Source organism: Mustela lutreola, chromosome 4 (assembly GCF_030435805.1).
Source record: "Mustela lutreola isolate mMusLut2 chromosome 4, mMusLut2.pri, whole genome shotgun sequence".
Lineage (NCBI taxonomy): Eukaryota > Metazoa > Chordata > Mammalia > Carnivora > Mustelidae > Mustela > Mustela lutreola.
Window position 1 is genome coordinate 42,275,339 of NC_081293.1, and position 27,228 is coordinate 42,302,566.

Sequence of the window (27,228 nt, forward strand, 5' to 3'; positions counted from 1 at the left end):
AAAACTAATTAAAAAATGGGCAAAGGACTTGAATAGACATTTCTCCAAAGACATACAAATAGCCAATGGGCATCTGAAAGATGCTTAACACTAATAGTGAAACTCATCAGTGAAATCCAAATGAAACCACAATGATGTATCACCTCATACCCATTAGCATGGCCCTTACTAAAAACCAGAAAATGACAAAGTGTTGCAAGGATGTGGAGAAATTAGAACCCTTGTGCACTGCTGGTGGTGGTAATGTAAAATAGTGGAGCCTAAGGAAAAGCAACATGGATCCTCTTCAAAAATTAAAAACAAAATTTTCATATGATCCAGCATTGGCAATTCTGGGTATATATTCAAAAAGAATTGAAAACAAGATCTCAAAGAGAGGCATGTACACCTTTGTTCATTGTGGCATTATTCACAAACCAAGAAGGGGAAAAAACTTAAATGTCCATCAACAGATTCATAGAAAATGTGGTCTACACATGGGATGGAGTATTATTCAACCTTAGAAATCAAGGAAATCTTGTCCTATGCTACAAACATGGATGAATCTTGAGGACGTTATGCTAAACGAAAAAAGCCAATCACAAAAAGACACGTACAGCCTTATCTCACTTACATGCGGTACCTAAAGTAATTAAACGCACAGAAACAGAAAGTTGAAGTATGGCCAGATGCCAGGGGCTTAGGGGAGGGAGAAATGGGAAGCTGCTCTTCAATGAGTATAGTTTCAGTCAGTCAAGCTGAAAAAAGTTCTAGAGATCTCTTGTGTAACAATGTGCACATAATTAACAATACTGTAGTGTACACGTAAGTCATCAAGAGTGTAAATTTATGTTATGAGTTTTTTACTACACACACACACACACACACACTCAAAGTACAGGGTAAGCACAACTGGATTTACCCAACATTGGAGCTTCTCAACTAAGCAACGAAGCAAGTGAGGGCAAGGGTGTTGGGAATATTCGCAGCTAAACCATTATGACTGACCACAGACTTCAAACTGAGTAAGAAGCAGAGTGAGAACATAAGGGGGGAGTGTGGTGAGGAACAGTAAAAAAGTAATAGGGTCAGTGGTTTGTAAGCCCTAGTGAGGTAAAGGGATTGCTTATATTAGAAGGCATGAGCTGGAAAGATGAGAAGTGATGATCAGAGTAGGGTACTTGAAATTGAAACTATGGATTTATGATTATGATCACATTACTATTGTATAATAGACCTGAGGTCAGGGTGGCTGAGGTAGAGAGAAAAACATTGGCAGAGGTCAAGGAAACAAGAGACTAGGAAGGCAGTGGAAGAATCCGCCACCTGGATGCTGAGATGGATCAAGAATTAAAATAAACTAGGGCGCCTGGGTGGCTCAGTCGTTAAGCATCTTGCCTTTGGTCACAAACCACATCTTGCCTTGGGTCACGATCCCAGGGTCCTGGGACAGAGCCCCTCATGGGCTCCCTGCTCAGCAGGAAGCCTGCTTCTGCCTCTCCAACTCTCCCTGCTTGTGTTCCCTCTCACACTGCGTCTCTCTCTGCCAAATAAATAAAACCTTAAAAAAAAAAAAAACACAAAACAAAACACCACTGGGTTAATGAGTTAATAAAAGAACATACATATTACTATAGCTAAAAAAGTTTAATTATTTTAACATCTGTATTTCAATATACTTGGTTTCCTTAGAAATCCAATTGTGTTTTATTTTATACACTTAAAAACACTGGTCTGAAAAACTGCCCAAAAAACTTCAGAACGCTTGAGAGCAAGAAGAGGAATTGAATGGTCAGAAAATGAGGCACAACAGAAAGGCTCCAGGGGTTGAAGGGCAGTGGAAGAAAAGGGTGTGCTGAAGAGACTCAACACAGCCTTAGGTTCCCGTAAGTTCAATGAGAGTTTAAACAGAGTAAGGGAGACACAGAAAATGTTAAGTGGAAAAGGCAAGTTGCAACACAGAATGCATGATGCCATCTGTATAAAACACACACAAAAAATGGAAATATACTTTTGTAAAGGGAGAGAAAATTTTAGAAGGACACAAAGTGGCCAACTGTGGTTTAGAATGAGAAGTAAACTGAGGAGGGAGGAGCAAGAAAGGAAGAAAGGGGGAAAGCTTACTTTTCTACATTGTTTAAACAGTTTGCTGCAAGTGTGTATTACATTCAAAAAAAAAAAAAACTAGTTATTTTTAGGGGAATCCTTTCTCTTTTCCTTAATATATTCTCCTGTATTCTTGCAGGACACTAAGGGCTGGACTTCTGGGCTCTCTAGAGACTTAGCAATGTATTCTTTCAGAAAATGCTGTCTAAAAACAAAAAAACTTTTATAGCAGGGCAGGATGGCTATTGCAGGGAATGCTTTTAGCTATGTGGGGCTGTCATGAAGCAATTAGCCTTGTAAGTCCCTCAAATATTTGACTTCTGTGTTAAGGCAAGCAGGAAACTGGAAGCTTCATTTCCTGCAACTCTCTCTTCATGCTTCAAAACACACCTGGGACAGGAAACTGCAAAGCAGGCCATGGTTATTGGGCACTTACCGAAAGTAGCAAACATGGCAATACTTCTCTCAAGCTGAATGGCTACTGCTGATGTATAAGGAACCTACAGATTTTTTGCTTCGCCGTGTATATGCCATTGTACTGAACTTGTTTATCAGTGTTCCAAGTTTATCAATTGATTCTCCTGGTTTTTCTAGGTAGATTACATGCTCTGCAAAGAGCACAAGCAAAGAATACAAGTTTTGATTTTCCCTTTTAAAGATCTATGCCTTTTTTCCTTCAGCCTCTTATTCCATTGGCTGGAGCCTCCAGTTAAATGCTTAACAGAAGCAATAAAAATGAGCTTAGTGGGGGCACCTGGGTGGCTCAGCTCGTTGAGTGTCTGACTCTCGGTTTCAGCCCAGGTCATGATCTCATGGATCATGAGATGGAGCCCCCCTGCCTAGCTCTCCATTCAGTGGGTAGTTGGCTTGAGGATTCTCCCCCTCTGCCCTTCCCCCCGCTCACTAGCTCACTCTCTCTCCCTCTAAAATGAATAAATAAATCTTTTTTTAAAAATGAGCTTAGTGTTGTTCTCAGAAAGTTTTCACAGTATTTTACCAGTCGGGTTTACTACATGCTCTAGGTGGGTTTTATCCCTTATCAAGCTGAGTAAGTTTCCTTCTTTTCCTAGTCTATCAGAAGTGGTTACTGAATTTTATCTGGTATCTTTTGTTATCAATTGAAATGATCATACGATTTTCCTTCTTTGATTTACCAATATAGTATAAATGATACTGAAAGGTTTGCTAAGATCAAATCATCCTTGAATCCCAGGGTGAGTTTTTCCCTACACAGTTTTGATATACTGTTGGATTCAGTTTCCTACTATCTTATTTTAGATCTTATAAATAGGTGATAAAGGAAAATGGCCTATTGTTTTCTTTTCCTGTGCTATGTTTTTGCTAACAGAATTATGATTGCTTCAAAGGGCACCTTCTCTTTTACATTTTTTTTTCTTTCCTCTGGAAATCTGTGTAACACAGGGATCATCAATTACTTAATGTCTTGTAAAAATATCTGGCCCTTTTGAAGGGTATATCTTCAACAATTTTTTTTTTAATATTTTATTTTTTTTAAAGATTTTTTATTTGTTTATTTGACAGAGAGAGATCACAAGTAGGCAGAGAGGCAGGCAGAGAGAGAGAGAGAGGAGGAAGCAGGCTCCCTGCTGAGCAGAGAGCCCAATGCGGGACTCGATCCCAGGACCCTGAGATCATGACCTGAGCCGAAGGCAGCGGCTTAACCCACTGAGCCACCCAGGCGCCCAACAATTTTTTTCTATTTCTTCATCAGCTACTGGATTATTGAGCTCTTCTATTCTTCCTGAAAATTTTAGTAATTTACATTTTCCCAGGAAATAATCTGTTTCATTAATTTCTAGGATGTGTGGCATGAAGTTACATACAATATCCTCTTCTGAGGCTCCCATCTCAGAACTTATGGAGGTGTCCCTGGCTCGTCTGTAATGTTGGCCTCCAGCTTATTTTCTTCTTAACCAGGCCGGCCCAGAGTCTGCCAGCTTTGATTTTACTGTCAAGAGCTGTTTTATTTTGGGGGCACATGGCTGGCTCAGTTAGTAGAGCATACTACTCTTGATCTTAGGAGTTACAATCCCAACCACCAAGCTAGGTATAAAAATCAAATCTTTAAAAAAAAAAAAAAAAAGTTGTTCTATTTTTCATTAACTTGTATTTATTAATTCCTTCATTCTACTTTATTTGGGTGTATTTTGTTTTTTAATCAGTTTAAACTGAATATCTTGTTCATTCAGCTCTAATCTTTCCTGTTTACTAATATTTAACTGCTATGAATTTTCCATAAAGTTTCACATTGGTGACATTGATATGTAGTGCTCTCACTGTAATTAACTACTAAAATTGTGTGACTTCAGTTATAATCATCTCTTTAAGTTATTTAAAAGATATGTCTCTTCCCTTGCTCTGAAAGAAGTAGATGTTTCTGTTTTGGATTTTTGTTCTTTTTGGTCCATATGGTTCTGTTTTGGAGGGGCCATCCTGTTTCTGCTCATTTCTACTGCACTATGGTCAGAAAATATAAATTAACCTATTTTATTTTTGCTTTCTGAAAATCTACTGATTTGTGGCACAAACATGCTCATTTTTTGTAACTATCCCATGTGCTGGGAAAGCATACATATTCTTAAGAAATCTCTGAAGGGGGGCGCCTGGGTGGCTCAGTGGGTTAGGCCGCTGCCTTCGGCTCAGGTCATGATCTCAGGGTCCTGGGATCGAGTCCCGCATCGGGCTCTCTGCTCAGCGGGGAGCCTGCTTCCTCCTTTCTCTCTCTGCCTGCCTCTCTGCCTACTTGTGATCTCTCTCTCTGTCAAATAAATAAATAAATAAATCTTTAAAAAAAAAAAAAAAGAAAAAGAAAAGAAATCTCTGAAGGAACAACAACCAGTCTTCATTAATGATCCAGAATTTAGAAATGTAAAGCCAATGAATACCAGTAGCTATTTTTCCTCCCCATAGCTACACAATTCCTTATTTCAGCAATGCATCTGATTCAATGTTCTCTCTATATATTCACTTCTGATCACTCAGCTACTTGAATTCCACCCTTGAATCTGTGTCTAATGACCTAAGCACTCTAGTACTAAGTTCAAGCAGTCTCCAGTGACCCTAAGCAAATTCCTAGGCCAAACAAGCCAAACAGCCCCACTTGGATCAGGGTTCCATCATCACTCTACTCAACTACAGCCAGGGAAAGAAAGGTCATTGTTGAAAGGCTTTTTAAAGTTTACCCACAGCCAGGCCTCCTCTACTTCCAGGAGTAAGGGAGAACTACATTCTCTATCCTCTTGCAGTTAGGTAAGCCAAATGACTAGTTCTGACTAAAGTTTCATGATTACTAATTACAAGACCCTCCAATGTTTCTTCCCTTTCACTGCAACCAAGAAAGCCATGTGTTCCAGAGGGCCAGCTACAAGAGGACAGAACCTATGATCGGCTTCATCTCAACTGCCTACTTCATTCAAGCTGTACATGGGATGAGAAATGAACTTTTTGCTCTGTCTAGCCAATGAAATTCTAGGATTTTGTTCATTAATGAGGCATAATTTAGCCAAACCTGGTTAATACTGTCCTGCTTACCATTAGCTCCCAGAGCTGTGGGAAGTCCCATTCTCTGATATATTTTCTTTTTATAATAAAATTGACATTTCTAGTACAAATAAATTTGGGGGAAAGGGTCTTTCTCTTCTACAGTCTCCAAATTTTTCTAAAAATAACAAATGTGGTTTTCATAATCAGAAGGAAAAAACCCTTTAAAATATTAATAAAAGTTTCAATGGACTTAGCACTTTGAAACTGGAAACTTAGCCATCACCTAGTCTAGTCCTGACCTTTCATTCTGTAGAACAGAGAACTGAGACCTGAAGCGTGTCCTGAGTAAGACTACCCAACCAGTCATATTGGACTAAGGGTAATTACTCAGGCCTCTGGACTGCTGAATTTAAGTCAGTCATGATAACACATTTTAGGATTTATTCCTTCTTCTTTTAAAATATACTTTCTGTGACTCTTCATGGGTCTATATCCCCCACTTTATCCTACTAATCAGTTTTGTACATTATCTCACTACATTCTCAACATAAATAAGCTTAGGTCTCCTATTATCTACCCTTAGCCCTCTAACCTTTTCTTTCCTAGCACCAATATCACATAGTAATCTTATACCTGGGTGGGTTTGTGATTTTATTATTTTTTATTTTTTTATGCCGGTTTCCCCCACTAGAGCATAAGCTGGATCCATGAAAGCAGAACTCAGGACAATGTTATCCACCATTAAATAGTAACCAAGTCTGGATGGTATGGGTCTATAACAGGTACTCATTACATACTTACCAAGCTGAATTAAACTTTCCAAGTCTTAAAGACTTAGAAATAATTACCAAGATGAAAACTAATCACCTCAAAGTTCTTTTCTCTGAAGCCTGGTCTCCTTAGAAAAGTTAGGGGTTCTATGGAATGGCCAAGAAAATGAAAGGTTTTCAGAAAGGTTACTGAGGTAAATCCTCCTAGAAACCAAGAAAACTAAAAATGAAGCTATGGGGCAGAGGAAGTTCAAACATACTAATAGCGAAGGGTGCCTGACTGGCTCAGTTGGTAGAGCTTGCAACTCTTGTTCTTGGGATCATGGATTCAAACCCCATGCTGGGTGTAGAGCTTACATACATACATACATATTAAAAATAATACTAATAGGAAAACAAAGTAAACCTATTTCTATCATACCTTTCCCCTTATTAAAAAAGGAATTTGATGTAAAATATAAAACTAAAATTCTCCCACTCTATCTAATGAAAATTAAGAGGAATTCCAATCATTTCAATTTCTTGACATTTGAATCATTGATCTTTAGCCTTTCTAGTTTTCTGATACATATTTTTAAAGCTGTAACATTTCCCCTAAGTATAAAATTAACTGTCCCAAATTTTGCTATGACATGTATTTTCACTATTATTGAACCTATTAATTTCTAATTCCTCCATAACTTTTTATTTAATCCATGGATTTAGAATTAGAAGTACATTGCTTAATTTCAAATGTTTTTCTTTGTAACTGATTTCTGTGTTTTTTTTTTTTTTTAAGATTTTACTTATTTATTTGACAGAGAGAGGTCATAAGTTGGCAGAGAGGCAGGCGGGGGTGGGGTGGGGTGGGGGCAAGCAGGCTCCCTGCTGAGCAGAGAGCCTGATGCGGGACTCAATCCCAGGACCCTGAGATCATGACCTGAGCCAAAGACAGAGGCTTAACCCACTGAGCCACCCAGGCGCCTGTAACTGATTTCTAACTTAATTCTACTATGGTCAGAGGACACTGTGAATGATTTCAATCCTTTGAAATCTGTTGAGGCTTGCTTTATGACCAAAAAATGGTCATATTCTATCCTCACTGGGTGTGGTGCTCTTTATTAACTTTTTCTTTGTGTTGCTTATGATTGCTTATGGTCCCTGATCTAAAATTATAAACTTACACACTGCTTATTATGGGTCAGATATGGTTCTAAAATATAAAACATAAAACATATATATAAATCTTAAAACCACTCCATGAGTTAAGGAGCATTATTCCTATCTTATAGAGGAGGAAATAGAGATGTTTGTCAAATCAGTTTGCCAAAATTGCTAATTGCACAGCTAGGAAGAAGCAGACCTGGGATTTAAACCAAGAAGAGTTGGTTTAATTTAAACCCAAGAGGAGTCCGTGTCCTAAACCACTATATAAATAGCATTAAATTTTATAGGGACTCCTGGGTGGCTCAGTCAGGTAAGCATCTGCCTTTGGCTCAATTTTTGGTCTCAGGGTCCTGGGATCAAGCCCTGTATTGGGCTCTCTGCTCAGCAGGAAGTCTGCTTCTCTCTCTCCCTCTGTATGTACATTCTTTCTCCCTCTCTCTCAAATAAATAAATAAAATCTTTTTTAAAAAATCACTAAATCTTTTTTAAAAAATCACTAAATAATCACTAAATAATAAATAAATAAAATAATGTATACCAGCATATATATATACACGTGTGTGTGTGTGTGTGTGTGCGTGTGTATATATATAAAAAACATGGACTTCAATACACACCTTCATATATAGTGGTTAAGAGCTTAGATAGAGGGGTGCATGGGTGGTTCAATTAGTTAAACATCTGCCTTCGGCTCAGGTCACAATCTCAGAGTCCTGGGATCCAGTCCTACGTGGGGCTCCCTGTTCAGCAGACAGTCTATTTCTTCCTCTCTCTCTGTCCTTCCCCCCAACTCGTGCTCTCTCTCGCTCTCTCTCAAATGTTTTTTTAAAAAAGAGCATGGATATATAAATATTTACATATATATGTTATAGATATGTTATAGATATACATAGAAATAGTGATCCTAAGATAAAATGTTTTCCCTCAAGTAGGGAAAAATTTTACTGAAAGAGCACCCAAAAAAATAATTAAGAGCAATTTTTTTAAGAGCAATTTTTTATCAGAAGTGTTTAACATGTGAATTTGAAAGGACACAAATATTGCATCCTCATTATCAGCAAACCATGCAAAAAAAAAAAAAAACAAAACAAAAAAAACAAAGAACAGAAAAAGAAAACAGAGAAGAATTATACTAAATATGACCAATGGTTATTATGAGATGTTGGGGACTTTATCCTTTTTGTTCTACTTTCCCATGATTTCTTAATCCTGACTAAGAATCACCTTTAGAGAGAGGAACACAAAAGCTTACTACAAGCTCTAACCGAATCAACAGTGTCCTGTCGTATCTCTCAAGCTAAGAGTAATGGTAATAAGACACTGAAAATCACAGGAGATAATGGACATAAAAGTGCTTTGTAAACCATAAAATATACAAATGTTAATAATTACAAAGCATCCTAGGACTAAATAAAAGCTTTTTCATGCCTTTCCCCTTTTAAATTTCAGCTGCTTTAAAGTGCCTAACTTTTTGAAAACATATTTTGTTTAAACAAATTCAGAAGACTTGGTTTTGAAGGGCAGAACATTAAAGGGCCACATATCCTTGAGCACTGACAAAAAGGAAAGCAACGACAAATTTTACAAAAGCATCAATCTCTCCCAGTATCATTGAAAACAGCCCGATCTGTATTTAATAAAATGTTGATTCAGGGCTGAAGATATAAATAGGAAATCTACATTTAACCCAAAAAAGTGATGTTATTTCCAGACAAGAATTTTTATAACCCCCAAAATAGAGGAATAATTCATTTAAAGATGAATTAAATATACATTATATAACTAAAAAAGTACACATCATAATTAGTGATAAGACTGTACACTCATTCTTTTAAGGATATGCTTTCCTTTCAAAGTTTCTTTCCCTATATCTGCACAGAATCCATGAATAAAGAATGCACAGCTGCCTCACAGATGTATAATTTCAGTGTTTAGATTCCATTCTTTCTAGCTTCATTCTGCTAGAGGTTTTGGATTTTCTATTTCCATATGGTTTTTGACCTCCCTTAGTTTAGGTTCTACCTCCCCACATCATATTCTATTTTAGTCATTACAGAAAAACACATCATTTGAAACATCTTAACTTTCTTTTCAAAGCTTAAAAGTTGCAAAGCTGCACAAGAAAGGGAGAATATAAAGAAAAAAAGATAATCAGGTAAGTAGAACAAGACAGCCAAATTTTCCAAATTTCCTAGTTAGATAGCATCCCCTCCCTGGAACTAAGCCCCACCTTAATTCCAAGTTTCTTCTATTTCAGTTTAGACATTCACACTTAATGGAAGAGAATTTCAGTTTTGCTCACCTTTCCTCAAACTCTTAAGTTATGGTAGAAACATTTGGCGGGGGAGAAAGAAGGAAAGGTTAAGCTTTTTTTTTTTTTTTTTTTTTTTTAAACTTAAACTGCACATACCAAAATGTTTACAGGAGTTATCTTTGCGTAATATGAGTATGAAGGATTTTTATTTTTTTCTCGGAACTTCTCTATGCTTTATACTTGTTCAGTGAGCATTACTTTTGTAATCAAGACGCAAATAAGGCTTTTCTTTTGTTTTGAAGAAAAAGCCTGTAAGGAAAGGGGTTATTTTTAAATGTCTACATGCCATAATCAATTATGTTTAAATAACTTCTGTGAAACAACACAAGCAATTTAATAATATTCCAGGGGACAGTCTTGGTATCATTAACGGGTAAAAAATCAGGTTTCATTTCTCAACCCTCCTGACTCCCAAAACTGCCCCATAGATGGGCTTATTCACTTTCATTTTCAATTGATGTGGCAGTATTTCTTTTTTTCTTCCTGTTCTTCCATAGGGTAGATTTTAAATGTATTCTAAGAATTGTGATACAAATCACATAATTATGGTAAGCAAATATCTGCCCAGTCTCAGCTACTTGGCAGTAACAGCCAAGATAAAGCTATGAAAAAAGGCCCGTCCGTGTGATCATCAACAATTAAACTTGTGGATACCTCAGATATGAGATATATAATACAACCCTAATTTTTTAACAATACTTATGGGAAGCATTCTGGATAGATGCTTAGAAAGCAATTGCACTCCAGTGGCCTTTGAATACGGTTTTCTCTACGATGCAAAACAAACATCAGAGAAGTAAAAAAATACCAACCAAAAGTTACCAAAAAGTTACCATTACCACAAATTTAAGTATTAAAAAGAGAAGGAATCAACTGTCAAAAGTCAATCAAATTTAAACCACCAAATACATAGATTTAGACCATGAGGAGAGAGGATGTTTTACCAGGTACCTCCATTAACACACCAACAAACACAGGCAAATCCATCCGTACATTAACAGGCAATAGTAGCAAGCAAAAATAAAGTAAAATGTAAAATATGTGTGTGAGTGTGTGTGTACAGCACACATACTCATCTTAAAATTATCCTACTCTCTTTGAGAACAAATATAATTCTGTGGTTGAGAACATGGTCCCTGGAGTAAGACTACCGACATGTGATTCCTTAGCTCTGCCACTGACTAGGTGCACAACCCTGGGCAAATTAGGTCACCTCTGTGGTCTCATTCTCCTCTTGTGTAAAAGGGAACTAACAACCATATCACGTCATAGACTACTTGTAAGATTAAATGAGTTAATATGTGTAAAGCATTTAAAATAGGGCCAGTGGAAGAGTCAGAACAATATGTTAGGTATTATTCAGTACCTCCAGATCTTTTATTTTATTGCTCTACAGTATTTAAACTAACACTCACTTACCTTTTCTATGTGAACAATACTGAAAGTTAATTTAAAATATCACAAATTCAAAATCTCCTATGCTGAGTAAAAGATATTAAACTAAGGCTTTGTAGGGGTGCCTGGGTGGCTCAGTTGGTTCAGCGTCTGCCTTGGACTCAGGTCATGATCTTGGGGTCCTGGGATCAAGTCCCGAGACCAGCTCTCTGCTCAGCAACAAGTCTGCTTCTCTCTCTCCCTCTGTGATCTCTCTCACTTTCACTCTCTCTCAAATAAATAAAATCTTTTTAAAAAGTTTAAAGAAATTTTTAAAATAAACTAAGGCTTTTTACTGACTACTTTTTATTTAATGTTTCCAAGGTCCAATAAACTCCAACTCCATAAAACAAAGGAATAACATATTTTACTTACTGTTTCAATTAAAAAGGTCATGATATACAGTTTATAATTTGAAGTGCACTAGTAAAAATTAAAATATCCTTAATGTTAAAAAATTATATTGTGCAGAATTGGAATGTATTTGGACAGAGAACTATTAAGAATATCAAAGGGTCATGTATAATACTCTAATTGCTTTTATACAGAAAAAAAGAATGGGGGCTGGTGTCAGCGGGGCTTTAGTGGGAACTTAAACTGATACATATGATTTTATTTTTTGTTTACAGATTCATTTATTTGTTAGAGAGAGAGTGCACATAAGCAAGGTGAAGGGGAGGCAGAGGGAGAAGCAGGCTCCCCGCTGAGCAAGAAGCCCTACAGAACTTGTCCTGGGATCATGACCTAATCCAAAAGCAGATGTTTAACTGACTGAGCACCCAGGTGCCCCAATACTTATGTGATTTCAATAAGGGTCTGAAATTGGCACAAACACAAGAAAACGTTTTCTTTTTCTCCAACTTCTACCTCCAATTATGGTTGGTCCAATTTCCCTATCCTACCTTTTAATGACATCTAAAAGAATTCTTACAGCTTTATAGCAGTAGTTTTTAGTTATTAAAAAAAAGTCCAGTCCAGTTTATTGCTATTTAAAAACTTTAATCTTCAATCTTACAGTCATCTCTTTCCCTCCAAATTCAGATTTGGCACATGGTCCAAGAAAGTTCAGCCAGGGAAGTGGTGTAGTCTGATCTGTTTGGGGAGGAGAGGGCAATGAGGGAATCAACTGTCTCAACATGCGACCACTTCTGCAGTCCTCTGTGGTGGCTACCACCACCCTGACTAACACAGACTATGAAACAGGCAGCCAAATGATGGTTTTTCTTCTGGGGACAGGCCGGAGCTCTTTGGTGACTGAGGGGCGAAAGGCTCTAATCCAACTGCCCATTTCCCTACCCAGAGATCTGCTTCAGCTCAACTTCTTCTACTTTTGCTCCCCTCTCCAACAGAGCCAGCCCTGTCAAGGTGGCTAAAGCCTAGCTACCTTCCACACTGCCCACTTGAACAGAAATTCAAGACAAGTACAGGCTGTTCCACTGCTACCCTCTGTCCACACTGAGGTTTTTGTCCACTTTTCTTTATCCCTTACTCAAGTAGGCACAGATAAACCAATCAGTTGTGTAACAACTACTGTCTCGGTAATGAGGATTCTGGTTCTGCTCGACTTTTCCCTCATATTCCTAACCTCAGGACTGGTTCTCTTAGACCTTCCCACACTAAACTCCTTAGGAAAGGCCACCTCAAGGGAACAAGAAGGGAGCAAAAAGTACAATGATCCTCACCAAGGATCCGTGGACAATGCCCCTCTCCTCCATTCTCTGAAAGCCTTCTGTCACACCCTAATAAGCCCTGGAAACCATTCAGACCACTAAGTGCTTGGGCTTTCTTTAGAATCTGGAATCCTTGACTTACACTTAACTCTGAAGTCCTAGTCCCCATTCTGAGTTAACTAGGAAAGTCCGGTGCTATTTACTTCTTTTATTTATTTATTTTTTTTAAAGAATTACTTATTTTGAGAGAGAGAACACAGGGCTAAAGGGCAGAGGGAGAGAATCTCCAGCACACTGCCTGCTGACCTATGGGGATGCGAGGCTCGGTCTCCCCACCCTGAGATCGGTGCCTGAGCGGTAACCAAGAGCCAGCCGCCCAACCGACTGAGCCATCCAGGTGCCCCTGCTACTTCTTACTCTGATTTGTTTGACCTTGGTGAGACAATTAACCTTCATTATTAGCCTCCAATTCTTAACACACAAAACCAAAAAAGCAACAAAACCTCCCATTACCAATTTGCCAGTACTCCTGGTACACAAAAGTACTTTACAAATTCAAACATTAATAATGTGAATAAACATAACATGCACTTCCAGAAGGTATCAGGATTAAATGTAATCTTCAAGGACCCTATAGCAGTCATTCAAACTGCTTTTGAAGATAAACCTGACCTCATCTTCTCCCACACAAATACTCTCTCACACAAACATTTATCAAGTATTGCTATGTGGTAAAATAGTGTTCAGTGCTTAATTGTGCTCATTCAGTCTTCACAGAAACTGTGAAAAAACTATTATTAGCCTCATTTCACATGAGGAAATAAAACTTAGAGAGATTAACTACTTTGGCGCACAGTCACAAACCCAGTAAACAGAGAGTAGTAAGGGATGGAACACTAAATACAGATCAGAGATAGGCACTAAACATAGAAATAATTCAAGGTTTAATGAACGTTTTAAGTTATTTGGAACCCAGAAGTCACTGTAATCGTATCAAGATCCCTTTATCTTCTTAGGCAATTAACAGCTTCTTTGTATAAAAAATTCATTATTTAACCTTAACTATATGACTTTTTGTTATTTTTTCTGAATGATGTGACCAATAGAACATGTTACAAACCATCTTCTACACAAACTGATAAGCTGCTAAGAAAGACTAGGAAACAGTGAATAAATTTAAAAAGAACAAAGTCTTAGTCAACACATTTAGAATAATGATGCCACTTGATTAAGAGACAGCATTATTATTGTAGGACTATATATATCCAGGAAGACAGGAACGTCTCTTTAATAATACATACCACTTCATTTCACTAAGTTTTAATTTTGAAGAACACATTTTGAAAACTGTAGTTTAAAGAAATTTGGCTTAGGCTCTTTATATTTAAAATAACTCGCTTTGTTTTTAGACAGAGAAACTTCATTTGCTTATTATCCCTTGCCCTAGCAGCCAGAAACAATCAACCTGGCCACTGCCAAGAAGGAAAAAATTTTCTTCTACCCTCTTAAGTTCTATATTTGGAGGACTGCAAATTAAATGGACAAAAGATAGATTAGGAAGAGAAAAAACATACTGTCATTCACTTAACAGTGCTTACAGAAAGATGTGACTAAAAGAGGCAATTAGAATTTGAGGCTCATATGTTATTAAGGAAAAGAGAGGGGAGGAAGGTATTTATGGGAAAACAAATCACTTTTAGGAAAGATAAACGGGCCCTTAGGAGAGTGGATATGATATATATGGCAATGTCAGTTTAGGTGTGAAGCCACTTTTTCTTTCTTCTCCTCTCTAGTGATAAGAATCAATCATCCCTGGTTTTGGCTTAAGGAGCAGCTCTATGACAAGTTCTTCTGCAAGGCTATGCTTTTAGGCAGATAAAGAAGTTCAGGAAAAAAAGCCTATTCTCAAATACCTTCAGTTGAAAATATTTTTTATGTGACAGTGATGTATTCTGGACCCATTCACCATCAACACATATAAGTATCTGAACACTTACTGTATACAAAGCATTGAATTAGTACCAAGGGCAAAACAAAATATTTTAAGACAAAATGCAGTCACCAAAGAGCTTATAAAATAAAGGAAGAGTATCAGATAACCTAAACTTTTTATTTTCTTTTTTTTTCTAAACACTCTTACAACAGCAAAGGAATTTTTATATATCCTGAACAAAAATGAAAAACAAATGACCAAAAAAAAGACAAAAAACAAAAAACAAAAACAAAACAAATAAACAAAAACGCAAAATGCCAAGGAATAAGTTAATATCCATACCCAAAAAAAGAATTTCTGCAACATGAATAAGAAAATAGATTAGAAAAAAAAAGCAAATGAGAAAGAAATGCAAAGAATCAACAAACATATAAAACTCTGCTCAACCTTACTCAAAGAAATACAAATTAAAACTATAATACTGCTTTTTCAGCTGGTAGACTGGCAAAGATTGAAACAAACCGATGTTATTATGTGTTGGTGAGGGGGTGGGGGAAATACACACAGACACTGTTGGTTGGAATGTAAATCGTTACAAAGATTTTGCAGAGCAGTTTGGCACTATAGCAGAAATGCATGGCTACTCTTACAGTAAACACATTTCTAAGAATTCACCCTATAAAATAAAAATAGCCTCACAGGAAAAGTACAAGCACCACAGCACTGTTTACCATGCAAAACAAAACAAAACAAAAAACCCACATCAAACTGACTAAATAGTCATCAACAGGGTATTGGTAAATAAAATGAAGATATATTCATAAAAGGGAACATTACTTGGCTACTAAAAAGAATGAGTAAGTCGCTCTTTAATGACAAAAAGAGTCCTCCTATTTATTCAGTGAATACAAAGTTATAGAAAAAATGGTGCATAGTATCACCTCATTTTTTGGAAATGGGGAGAGGAAAAGAAAAAGAAATAAAGACAGTGGAAAAGGAAGATTACATTTATCCGGGAACGTGGCTGACTCAGTCCAAAGAGCATTTGACTCCTGACTTCAGGGTCAGAAATTCGAGCCCCATGATACAGAAATTACTTAAAAAAATAAAACTTTTTTTTTTAAAAAGGGGGTGCTTGGGTGGCTCAGTCGGCTGTGTCTGACTCTTGGTTTTGGCTCAGGTTGTGATCTCAGGGTTCTGAGATCCAGCCCCATACTGGGCTCGGAGCTCAGCATGAAGCCTGCTGGAGTTTCTCTCTCTCCCTCTACCCTTCCGTGTGTGGGAGTGTGCATTCTCTCTAAAATAAATAAATAAATCTAAGGGGGGGGGGGGGGAAGACTGCATTTAACTCTGTACTTTTAACACTTTTAATCCGTGGGGTAGTGGAGGCAGGATTACAGAAGACTTTCACTGTCTACTTTATGCCTGAAGTTTCAACCAAATACATGTAACTTCTGTAAAGAGAAGAAACTAAGGGGGGGGTGGCGCCTGGGTGGCTCAGTTGGTTAAGCGTCTGCCTTTGGCTCAGGTCATGATCCTGGGGTCCTGGGATCAAGTCCCAGATTGGGCTCCTTGCTCCTCTTCCTGCCGCTCCCCCTACTTGTGCTCTCTCTAATAAATAAAATCTTTAAAATAGAGAGAAAGAGAAGAAACTAAAGAAGGCTCTATGATAATACAGTTAGGGAAACTATATTGGGGTGTCACCAGACTAAAAGCTGAGAAGGCTTGTAATAAAGAAATCTGATCTATTAATAAATGGTACAAGAAACACCAAAAGACTGCCTTTAAATAATGATGCAAAAGAGCTAAGTTTTAGGTATGAACCACTGAGGAAAGCTTCACAGCCAAGATAGGATTTTGAAGCATTTTGATAAGCAAAGAAGAGGGGGAAGGAGAGTCCAGGTATAGTCCATTATAATACATAATTTTAAGTTTTTTTACTAGCCATACAAAAAAAGCAAAAAGAATCAAGTGAAATTAATTTTACTCCTACTTAATCCAAAATATCAAAACAGCATCATTTCAATAAATAATCACCATTTTAAAAGCATAATGGGATATTTTACACACCTTTTTGGTACTATCTTCAAAATGTGGTACATAATTCAGACCAGCCACATTTCAAATGTTCAACAGCCACATGCGGTATTGCCCACTATAGGGGATGGTAGAGGTCTAATGATTCTGAAAGGGAACCAGAACTGGATACTTAGGTAATAGAAGGCAGACTGCACCAGAGCAAAAGGCCAGTGTGAGATAATCTGAATTTCATATTGTAAGCAAATAAGAAACCAAAGGAAAATATTTAACAAGTAGGAATGATGACTAAAGCACTTTCAGGAAGATTAACTTCTTTTTCTCTACTCAGATTGTATGCATAAATTCAACATGCAATTTTCTTCCCAACATTTTTATTACATGAAAGATTACTGAAACAAAATAAAAAGAACTATCTGTCATCAAGCAACTACATTTTGTTGATTTAAGATACTTCTGAGTATTTACTGTTGAAATATTTTCATTTCATGACACTTTTAAACAATTTTTTTGAAAAATGTTTTAAGAACTTTACCAAAGTTTAACAGCCTTTAACACTCTCTATCAAGAGCTTCTTTTAGCCAGAAATCTGAAATATTCTTAATTAGGTGCAAATTTAAGACATTTAAGATCTTAAACTACTGGCCTACAATACAAAAAACCTTAACTGCTAATAGGAAAACTACCTACAAATTTTAACATACATAAAATGGTATCACAACCATGAAAGTCTCCAGATTTCTTAACTTCAAAATTGAGAGCTTCTAACATTTTGGGTAATTTACCCAAAGGCTAGAGGAAAAAAAAATGCTCAAGAAATGAGATAAGAAATCAGGGCATGAAAGAACACCACTGGCCACAAGCCATTCCCTTCGTTACTTACAATGACTGCCAAGGCAGGAAGAGGGACTCTACAGCCAAGAGTCAGAAACCCAGTGATGTCACCACAACCAAAAGCATTACACGACCTGCAATTTCAGCAAGAAACTGCTCTGCATTAAAGCTGGGGAATTCCTTCTTTCTTTCTTTCTTTCTTTTTTTAAAGTAGAAAATGATCTTAAGGTTCACCAAGTACCCTTCACTTTTTAAGATAAAGAAAAGGAGATCCAGATAAGTTTAGCATAGTATCCAAGACTGCACAGCTAACTTAGTGGTAGAACCAGTACTAGATGTTAATTTATAAAAACTCAGAAGCCAAAACTTAAGTGTTCTGCTTCTTCATAATTTTTCATATTTCCCAGATTATCCACATTAGCTGCATTTCTTTTTTTTTTTTTTTTAAGATTTTATTTTATTTGGGGCACCTGGGTGGCTCAGTGGGTTAAAGCCTCTGCCTTCAGCTCAGGTCTTGATCCCAGGGTCCTGGGATCGAGCCCCACATCAGGCTCTCTGCTTGGCGGGGAGCCTGCTTCCTCCTCTCTCTCTCTCTCTGCTTGCCTCTCTGCCTACTTGTGATCTCTGCCTATCAAATAAATAAATAAAATATTTTAAAAAAAGATTTTATTTTATTTTATTTCATTATTTGAGAGAGAGAGAGAGAGAGTGAGCCCGAGCAGGGAGGGGGAGTAGCAAAGGGAGAGAGAGAAAGACACCCTGCTGAGCAGGGAGATGATGCAGAGCTTGATCCCCAGGACCCTGAGATCATGACATGAGCCGAAGGCAGCCACTTAACCAACTGAGCCACCCCTAGGCACTCCGATGCATGTCTTTTATAACTTTTAAAAGTCAAAAAAAGTTTGCTTTAGGGCGCCTGGGTGGCTCAGTGGGTTAAGCCGCTGCCTTTGGCTCAGGTCATGATCTCAGGGTCCTGGGATCGAGTCCTGCATTGGGCTCTCTGCTCAGCAGGGAGCCTGCTTCCTCCTCTCTCTCTCTGCCTACTTGTAATCTCTCTCTGTCAAATAAATAAATAAAATCTTAAAAAAAAAAAAAAAGTTTGCTTTAAAAACTACTGAATATTTTCAGAAACATTCTCTTTTTGCTTCCTGGTTTACAGTCTTACTCTCAAGGCTACTTTCTCAGGAAAGCCTTCCAAAGCACCTATACTCTAAACAGACAAGTTTCTTTATTACACACTCTCATAAGCTCCCTGTACTTCCCCTGTATGGATATATATTTTTTAAAGATTTTATTTATTTATTTGACAGAGAGAGAGCACAAGTAGGCAGAGCGGCAGGCAGAAGGAGGGGGGATGCAGGCTCTCCACTGAGCAGGGAGCCCGGTGCGGGGCTCAATCCCAGGACCCTGAGCCAAAGGCAGCTGCTTAACTGACTGAGCCACCCAGGCGCCCCCTGAGTCTTAATATAACTACAATTAGACAATTATTTGTGAAATGATTTAATAACTATCTTCTCTACCTAGGTCTTACACTGGTATTTCTCAGGGCTGTTCTAGGCTCTTTGCTGTGTACAGCAGAATAATATAACCATGTAATTATACACAGAATTGCTATTATGTGTGTATTTTTCTTCAGATACTCAAAAAATGACTTAACAAACAGTGAAGAGCCAAAAGATAGTGGATTTACACTGTTCACCTGCCTAGAGCCATCCTTTCTTTGGGGGAAACAACCACTTTTCCCTTCTCTCATGGTTCTAGGAAGGCATTCAGTGCTGGTGTTTAACTGGCTCTCTGATTGCTCCGGGACAGTAAGCTAGCCCTGGCCAATGATGGCACCCCAGACTCCACGTAGTCCCATGAGACAGAATAGATGACAGAATAGATGCACCTGGGAAAGAGATACCCTTCTTACATCTTGACTCCGCAGCAGTAAGAGCCATATAAGCCTGGAGTTGCCAGTGGCTATCCTCTGCCAATTGAAAGTCCTGCCTGAAAATCAAACCCAGAGAGTGGAGAGTAGATAAAACAGACCCCCTAATTACATCATCTGAACACTGAGATCCGAATTTCTAGTCTTTTTAAAAACTTGAAGTATGGGGGGAGGTGACAAGCCTTTTTCCTCTTTAAGCTAATTTGTGTTGAGTGTGTCATTTGGAAGCAGAAATCACTTGAGAAAGCCACCCAATTCTCATTAACAGAATATACAACCTACATGGCAATTGCTCCCAAATATCTACCCGCAGTTCAAACTTCTCTCAAACTCCAGCCCCATACATGTAACTGCCAAGTGGAAATCTCTACTTGGTTGTTAAAACCCCATATTATCAAAACTAAACTAGTTTCCTTCACAAACCAGCTCTCATTTTTTCATCTCTACCCTATCACGTTTCCAAACCAGAAATATGCAAGTCATTCTTGCCAATCCCATTCCTTCTCTCACCCATAGCTAATTACCAAGTTCCGTCCATTCTAGACCCTAATTATCTGCCACCTTCCTAATCTGGGCCAAGATGGAACAGGTTTCAGTGTCCCTATAAGTTTCAGTATCCTCAGTCTTCCTCTCTTCAAAATGATTCTCCACTATATACCTAATCTCCTTAAACTGCACATCTGATTATTTTATCCCTACACTTGATATACCCCATCCTCTTTCTTAAATCAGTAGCCAATTGTATACAACTAGAGTAATAGCCAAGCTCCACTGTTCACACCTAATTAGTAGTACAAACAAATATATACACCCTAAAGAAAACAAAATTCATCCGGGTGCCTAGTTGATAGTCGGTTGAGCAACTCTTTTTTTTTTTTTTTTTAAGATTTTTATTTATTTATTTGACAGGCAGAGATCACAAGTAGGCAGAGAGGCAGGCAGAGAGAGAGGAAGGGAGCAGTCTCCCTTGCTGAGCAGAGAGCCTGATATGGGGCTCCATCCCAGGACCAGAGCCGAAGGCAGAGGCTTAACCCACTGAGCCACCCAGGCACCCAATGAGCAACTCTTGATTTGGGCTCAGGTCCTGGTCTCAGGGCTATGCTAATGACCGGTGTCAGACTCTGTGCTCGGCAGAAAGTCTGAGTTTCTCTCTCCTTCTGCCCCTTCTCCACTGTGTTCTCTCATGCTCTCTCTAATAAATAAATCTTTAAAAAAAAAAAAAAAAAAGTTAATCAGAACCATTAAAGTATAAAAATGGAATGACACCAGAGTAGCTCAAATTCACCTGTTTTTAATAAAAGATACCAAAAAATAATTTCCTTACCTAGTTGATGTCTATATGAACTTGGGTTTGGGGACCCACAGGGCCCTCCACACTCTGATCTACTAAAGCCCTGCTCTAACCTAGTGCTGTCTTCCAAAACCACTACTGGGGATCTCTAGGCACATCATTTTATTTCTATTTTTAAAGAACTAATAGCCTTTAAAATATTAGCTACAAAAACTGATATACAACTATGATTTAGAAAAATATCCAAACATTTACAATGATTTTTGTATTTACTTTTTAAAAAACTAAGTATATGATGATTGTTAATGATGACACATAAGTACTGGGTATTCTCTTTAAAACAGTCCATAAAATTGGCTATCACAACTCTCCCACAATTCCGCCTTTACATTATCTGCACGATTTTGTGAAAATTAAGCTCTCAGAAAGCTGAGGGTCAACTGCCTCCCAATCAGACTGGCATAACTAGTTGTAGGAGACCCCATCCAAAAATAAATATTTCTCTATACTGCCTAAAATGCTTTACTTGTTAAAAAAAAGTTTAACAAAACAAAAACAAAAACTTTTCATAGTAACAACAGAACTACAAGTCACTACCACATAAGTGTGGTTTAAATTCTTCCCTACATCTATACTAAAGGAATGGGAGCTCTGCTTAAATGAGGAAAAACCCTTTTTGTCAGTCCTAAGGCACACATATTTTTCATATTTTAGCATCTCTGAAAATAGGGTCCATCTTACAATTGATGGCTTCTTGAAATTAACTAGAAGCAGATTTTCTTTATGAGTGGCCCATAAAAGTATGGTGCATCTTGTAACTTCAATACAACTCAGCATTTAATCTTATAAGTGTTAAAAAGTTAGACTGACCTGGTCGGTTTGGACCTTGAAATATTTAAAAGCATTCTAAAAACATAAACACTAATAAAAAGTGGAAGAGGGAAGGACTTCCTAGTTCAAAATATAGCCTGAGGGGAAACCCATTTTCCTTTCTCTTTATGGCTCTCTGCTCCCCAAATCTGAAAACTGGATCGGTACTACTATAACTGATGTCCAGCCACTACTAGGCTAGACACCAGCCTTTCTCCATTTATTAATTTTAAAATGCAACAAAGTCAGTTACAGACCCAGGTGGCAGGTTAGTAGTAGAACTAATATTTGTATAATAGCTATATAAAACCAAATAACTCACAGAACTGCATTATCAACATGTGCATATCACTATATATAAATGATACTTCAATAAAGTTGATTTTTTTGAAGATTTTATTTCTAAGTAATCACTACAACCAAGATGGGCTCAAACTCACCACCCAGAGATCAAGAGTTCCATGCTCCACCAACTGAGCCAGCCAGGCACCACAATAAAGCTGATTTTTTTCAAAAGACAAATTAGTAAGTGCAGTAAGAAAATACTAGATAAAAATTGTCCTAACCAAAAAACCCTTCCTTCCAAAGGAATCCCTTTCAAAAGGGATTTCATTCAGAAGAAAATGGGAACAACTTCAGAAAGGGGGAAAAGCACATGTGCAGAAAGCAAAAATAGTGGGAGACAAGAATAAAGGAAATCTGAGATAAATTCCCTGGAAAGAACTTCATTTAATAAAAGACACTGGAAACTTCTAAGTAGAGAAGTGACAAACTGGGCTTCAATATTAACTTAAGCAGAATGGCATAAAAGAACCCAGATAAACCTGACAGTGAAGGCGAAAAGATTTTAACACTGGCCCAGGTGCAATGAGAACCTGATTCAGTTAGCAAAAAAAAAAAAAAAAATCAATGAATCAGTCAATCAACAAATATACAAATACATATACAATATATACTGTTGCATATAAATTTATATCAAATCAAAGAAATTTTAAGAAAAAGAACTGTGTGCAAACAAAGTAACAGCAAATTTGAAAACTCAATAAATAAATCTCTGGAAAAAATATTAAACACTAAAACTCACACAAGAAATAGAAAACCTACGCAGACCAACAGTTCTTAAGTAACTGAAATGGTATTCAAAGTCCTCTACAGAGAAGGAAGAAACAAACAAACAAAGCCTGAATGGTGTTATAGGTGAGATCTGCCTAACTCTCAAGATAATTCCAGTCTTTATAAAATGCTTCTAAGGGGTGCCTGTCAGTTCAGCACCTGATTCTTGGTTTCAGCTCAGGTCATGATCTCCGGGTTGTGGGATCAAGCCCTATGTCTGTCTGCTCAGCATGGAGTGAGCTTGAGATTATCCCCCTCTCCTTGGCCCTCCCCCACACTTCAGTGCCTGTCTCTCTCTCTGAAATAATTATCTTTAAAAAATACATAAAAATACATAAGATGCTCTTGAAATGAGAAAAAGGAAAGCTGCCCAATTCATTTTATGAGTCTATAACCTTCATACCGACATGTATCAAGACTTGTACCCACATCACCAGGAATAAAGTGGAACAATACGGTGACAGTAGAAGCAATAGATGTAGACTGCAGGTAAGATGTGACGGAATGGAGAAAGGTCTCGGTTTGGTATGACATCAACAGAAATAAGGAACACCAGGGAAACAAGTTTGGTAAGGAAGAGTTCAGTCTGAACCAGAACAACCAGGTAGAGGTATGTATAAAGCAACCGGGAAAAACAAGGATCTGCGCGCAGAGAAATAGAGAATGAGATCTGAGAATGATTTAGACAGAAGGGCCTGAACAATAAAAATGTCAAGGGACTAGTGACATATACAAAAGTGAAACCTGCAGAACACATATTAAGCAGGAAGAATGGAAAGGGGCATAGGGGGGAACAAAGTCAGTATATCACAGAAGCCCTTTGTCCTACTCCTACTCATCCTTCAGAATGGTTCCAAAGTGATGTTTTAAGGCCTTCCCAGATTGTCCCAGCACCACCAGCACCAGGACGGTTCCCCATTTTAAGCTCTTCTAATACTGTGCACTTTAATTATAATCAGTTACATGGGACGCCTGGGTGGCTCAGTTAGTTGAGCGGCTGCCTTCGGCTCAGGTCATGATCCCAGCGTCCTGGGATCGAGTCCCACATCGGGCTCCTTGCTCGGCAGGGAGCCTGCTTCTCCCTCTGCCTCTAGCCTGCCACTCTGTCTGCCTGTGCTTGTGCTCTGTATCTCTCTCTCTCTAACAAATAAATAAAAATCTTTAAAATAAAAAAATAATAATTATAAATTATAATCAGTTACAGTTAACTACAGAATTCCTTCTTCAATCTCTGTCTCCTCCACTAGACCTTAAGCTCGACAAGAGCAAGTACAATGTCTGCTGTTGCATCCAACTGCCTTGCAGGGTGTGTCAGAATATGACTAAGTATCTGTTGAATAAAATGGATATATGAAAAAAAAAAAAAAAAAAAGCCAAGGAAAGGCATTTCAAGAATGAAAAGACGATGTTAAATATCATAAAAAGCTCAAGGAGACTATTTAGAAAAGGGGCTTAAATGTGTTATTTAGGTTATAGGTAGCCCTTGTGAAGGTAAACTGCAGATAACAAGGGGTTAAGAAGTGAAAAATTAAATTAAATTAAAATAAAATAGAAGTGAATGGATGGCCAGGAAGTAAATGCAGAAAAAGTAAACTGCTGTTGGCAATCTTCAGAGATGAGATTATGAAGGACTGATTTTTAATTTTGCTTCAATTTTGCAATATTTTACAATTTTTCTTTAATGAACATCTAGTACGTTTACAACGAGACTTTTTAAAATGTTAATATGATTTTAAAAGGAAGAACAGCAACATGACAGCTTGAGGGAGTAGCATGCTCAAGGAAAGGTTTTTGTAAACTGAAAAAATCTTAAACACATTTATACTCTCAAGAACCCTAAAAGAGAGTAAAGCCCTACTCCATTAAGCAGGAAAGAGCAGAAAAATGAAACAAGGTGTTAACTAAGAGGAAGGACAAAAAACATTCCACGGAGATGGAAAGAAAACAGATGACAGAAGTAACCCAATACATTCTGGAAGGAGCTTCCACTGAATGCCTCAAGCTTTTCAGTAAAGGGGGTGGAGAAGTGACAAAACATTTTAAGTGAGTTCCACGAACACTGTGCAGAGGGGGAACACCCAAAAACACGAGTGGAATACTGGTTCTATGAAAGGGTATTCCAAATTTCCACCACTCTTTTGTAAACTCAACTCCTTTCTAGCTCAGAACTGCCCATATTTTTGCTTTAAGTTCAAATATTTATATAATACTCGTTCACAGACTTTTTATTTCAACTGAAAACAGTGATAAGCATTAAGTTACTTTCTACTGCAATTCAGAGTTGAACTCTCGTGAGTGACAATAGAAGAGTTGTTTTCAACTCAAGTAACAAAACAGCGATCATTTCAAGTACGAGTAACTGCAAAGTGCTCTAAACATAATAAAACTGTTTGCAAAAAGAGGTTTTGTTGTTGCTTTCAAACTCATCCTAAATCTCGCTCTGACAGTTCCTGAACAGCAGAGAAAACCCTGGGTTCAAATCCCAGTTCACCCAGCCAAGCTACTGAACCTCTTTGTGTCTCGGTTTCCTCGCCTAAAAAATGAACACAATAACTAGGGTTATCACAAGGATTAAATGACGTCACACAGGTGAATGCGCCAAATTCGCACTGTGTACTCAAAAGAGTTTGAGTTTATTTGAAAGAGAAAAACTGCAGCCCCCCGACCAAGTAAAACATCCGAGAGCATGGACAAGTATACAAGTCACAGTCACAAAACGCCAGACCCTTAACACATCGCACATTATTTTTCTTTCCTGACGCAAGCTATTTTTTTTCCTGCCAAAGCTTTCCACTAGGAGTCTGGAAAGACCCGGGGGCGGGGGGGGGGGGGGCGGGGAGGAGGGTGGCGGGGGGTAGGTTACACTCAATCCGGCAGAAAGTTTTCAGAAACTGAAGTGCAGAATCACAACAGACATGGCAGCGGAGGCCGCGCAGGCAACAGGTGAACCTCGGAGAAACCGGGCACCTTCCCGCGGGCAAGTGTTGGGGGGGGGCCTCGCAGCACCCCTGGCTCTACCACCCCACAGAACATTTTTTACCCCCTCCTTCGCCGAAGCGGAGAGAGACATATCGCGACTACCAGCCTCGCAGCTCCAGGGCGAGAGAGGTGAGCGCCTTTCCCATTTAAGGATTCAAGAAGCGTCCTCGGAGGCGGCTTTCGCCCACACCGCCTCCCCAAACTCTTCCTGAAACCCGGGGGTGGGGAACAAAAGAGGGGCCGGGCGGCGGAGCCGCCGCGGGGAGCTGCGAGGAGCAGACGTCGGGCGTCCGGGGGGCCGGGGTCTCCGGCGGGCCCGGGCCCGGGATGGGGCTGCCAGGCGGTGGGGCCCAGCGGGCCGCGGCCTGACCCAGCCCGGACGGCGCGGACCCCGCGAGGCGGTCGGGCCGGGCTGCACCCCGCTCGGGCCTCCCGCGCGCGCCCGGCTACCCCGAAACTTCGCCCCGCGTCCGCGCCCGCGCCGGCCTCCCCGCCTTCGCCGCCGCCGCCGGCCTCTCCCGGCGCGCACACGCACTCACAGACTAGCCAACTCACCCGGCCCCCGGGGAACTCATCGTCCAGCCCTCGGCGCGGAGCGGGGTGGGCGCGGCGAGCCGCCGGGGCGCGGCGGGGGCCCGGCTCGGCCTCCGCCCTCGGCGTGCAGCGGCCCCGGCCCGGTCGCCCCTCGCGCGGCCGTGCGATCCTCGTCTCGCGCGGACGGACGCGCCGAAGTCCGAGCCTTCCTGCTCGCTCTCCCCGCCCTCCTCCCTCCTCCTCCGTCGAGCGCCAGCAGGCGGATTCCAATCTCGGCAGCCGCCGCCGCCGACGACGACGACGACACTCGCACCGGGTGGAGGGTGGGGGGGCCGGCGCGGGCGCGGGGGCCGGGGGGAGGGGCGGGCCTCCGCCGGACTCGGAGCCGCGCGCGCGCACTGGGAAGGCACCCGCCCCGCCCCGGACGCGAAAGGAGCCGAGCGCGCGGCGGAAGCGCCCGAAGGGTCCGCGAGGCCCGGCGCCCCCTTGCCGGCTGCGGGCCCTTGTCCCCGGCAGCGGGGCGCCGGGCTGCCGTTGGGGGGGCTTTCTCCTCCGCGCTTCCGCACCTGCCCCTCCCCACCGAGCAGCCCTCCCGCCGCCGCGGCGGGGCCGGCTCGTCTCCGGGAGCCGCGTCCTACAGACGCCGCGCGCGAGACGCACACGACGGAGCGCCGTGGAGGGACGCGGGCACCGCCGGCGCGGGCTGCGCGCGGGCCGGGACCTCTGGGACGGGCCGGCCTCCCGGATCCCTTCGCGTGGACCCCTTCTCTGACACACTCTT

General features: G+C 39.8%; 1 protein-coding gene across 2 annotated transcripts in view; it reads right to left on the reverse strand.

The window, feature by feature from the left end:
• BMPR1A (bone morphogenetic protein receptor type 1A) overlaps window positions 1-26,582 on the reverse strand; it is a 140,552-nt gene extending 113,970 nt beyond the window's left edge. For both annotated transcript variants that reach the window (XM_059169703.1, XM_059169704.1), the window contains exon 1: window positions 26,469-26,582. The gene's annotated coding sequence lies outside the window, so the exon portion shown is untranslated. The remainder of the gene's footprint in view (window positions 1-26,468) is intronic.
• Between the last annotated feature and the right edge of the window lie 646 nt (window positions 26,583-27,228).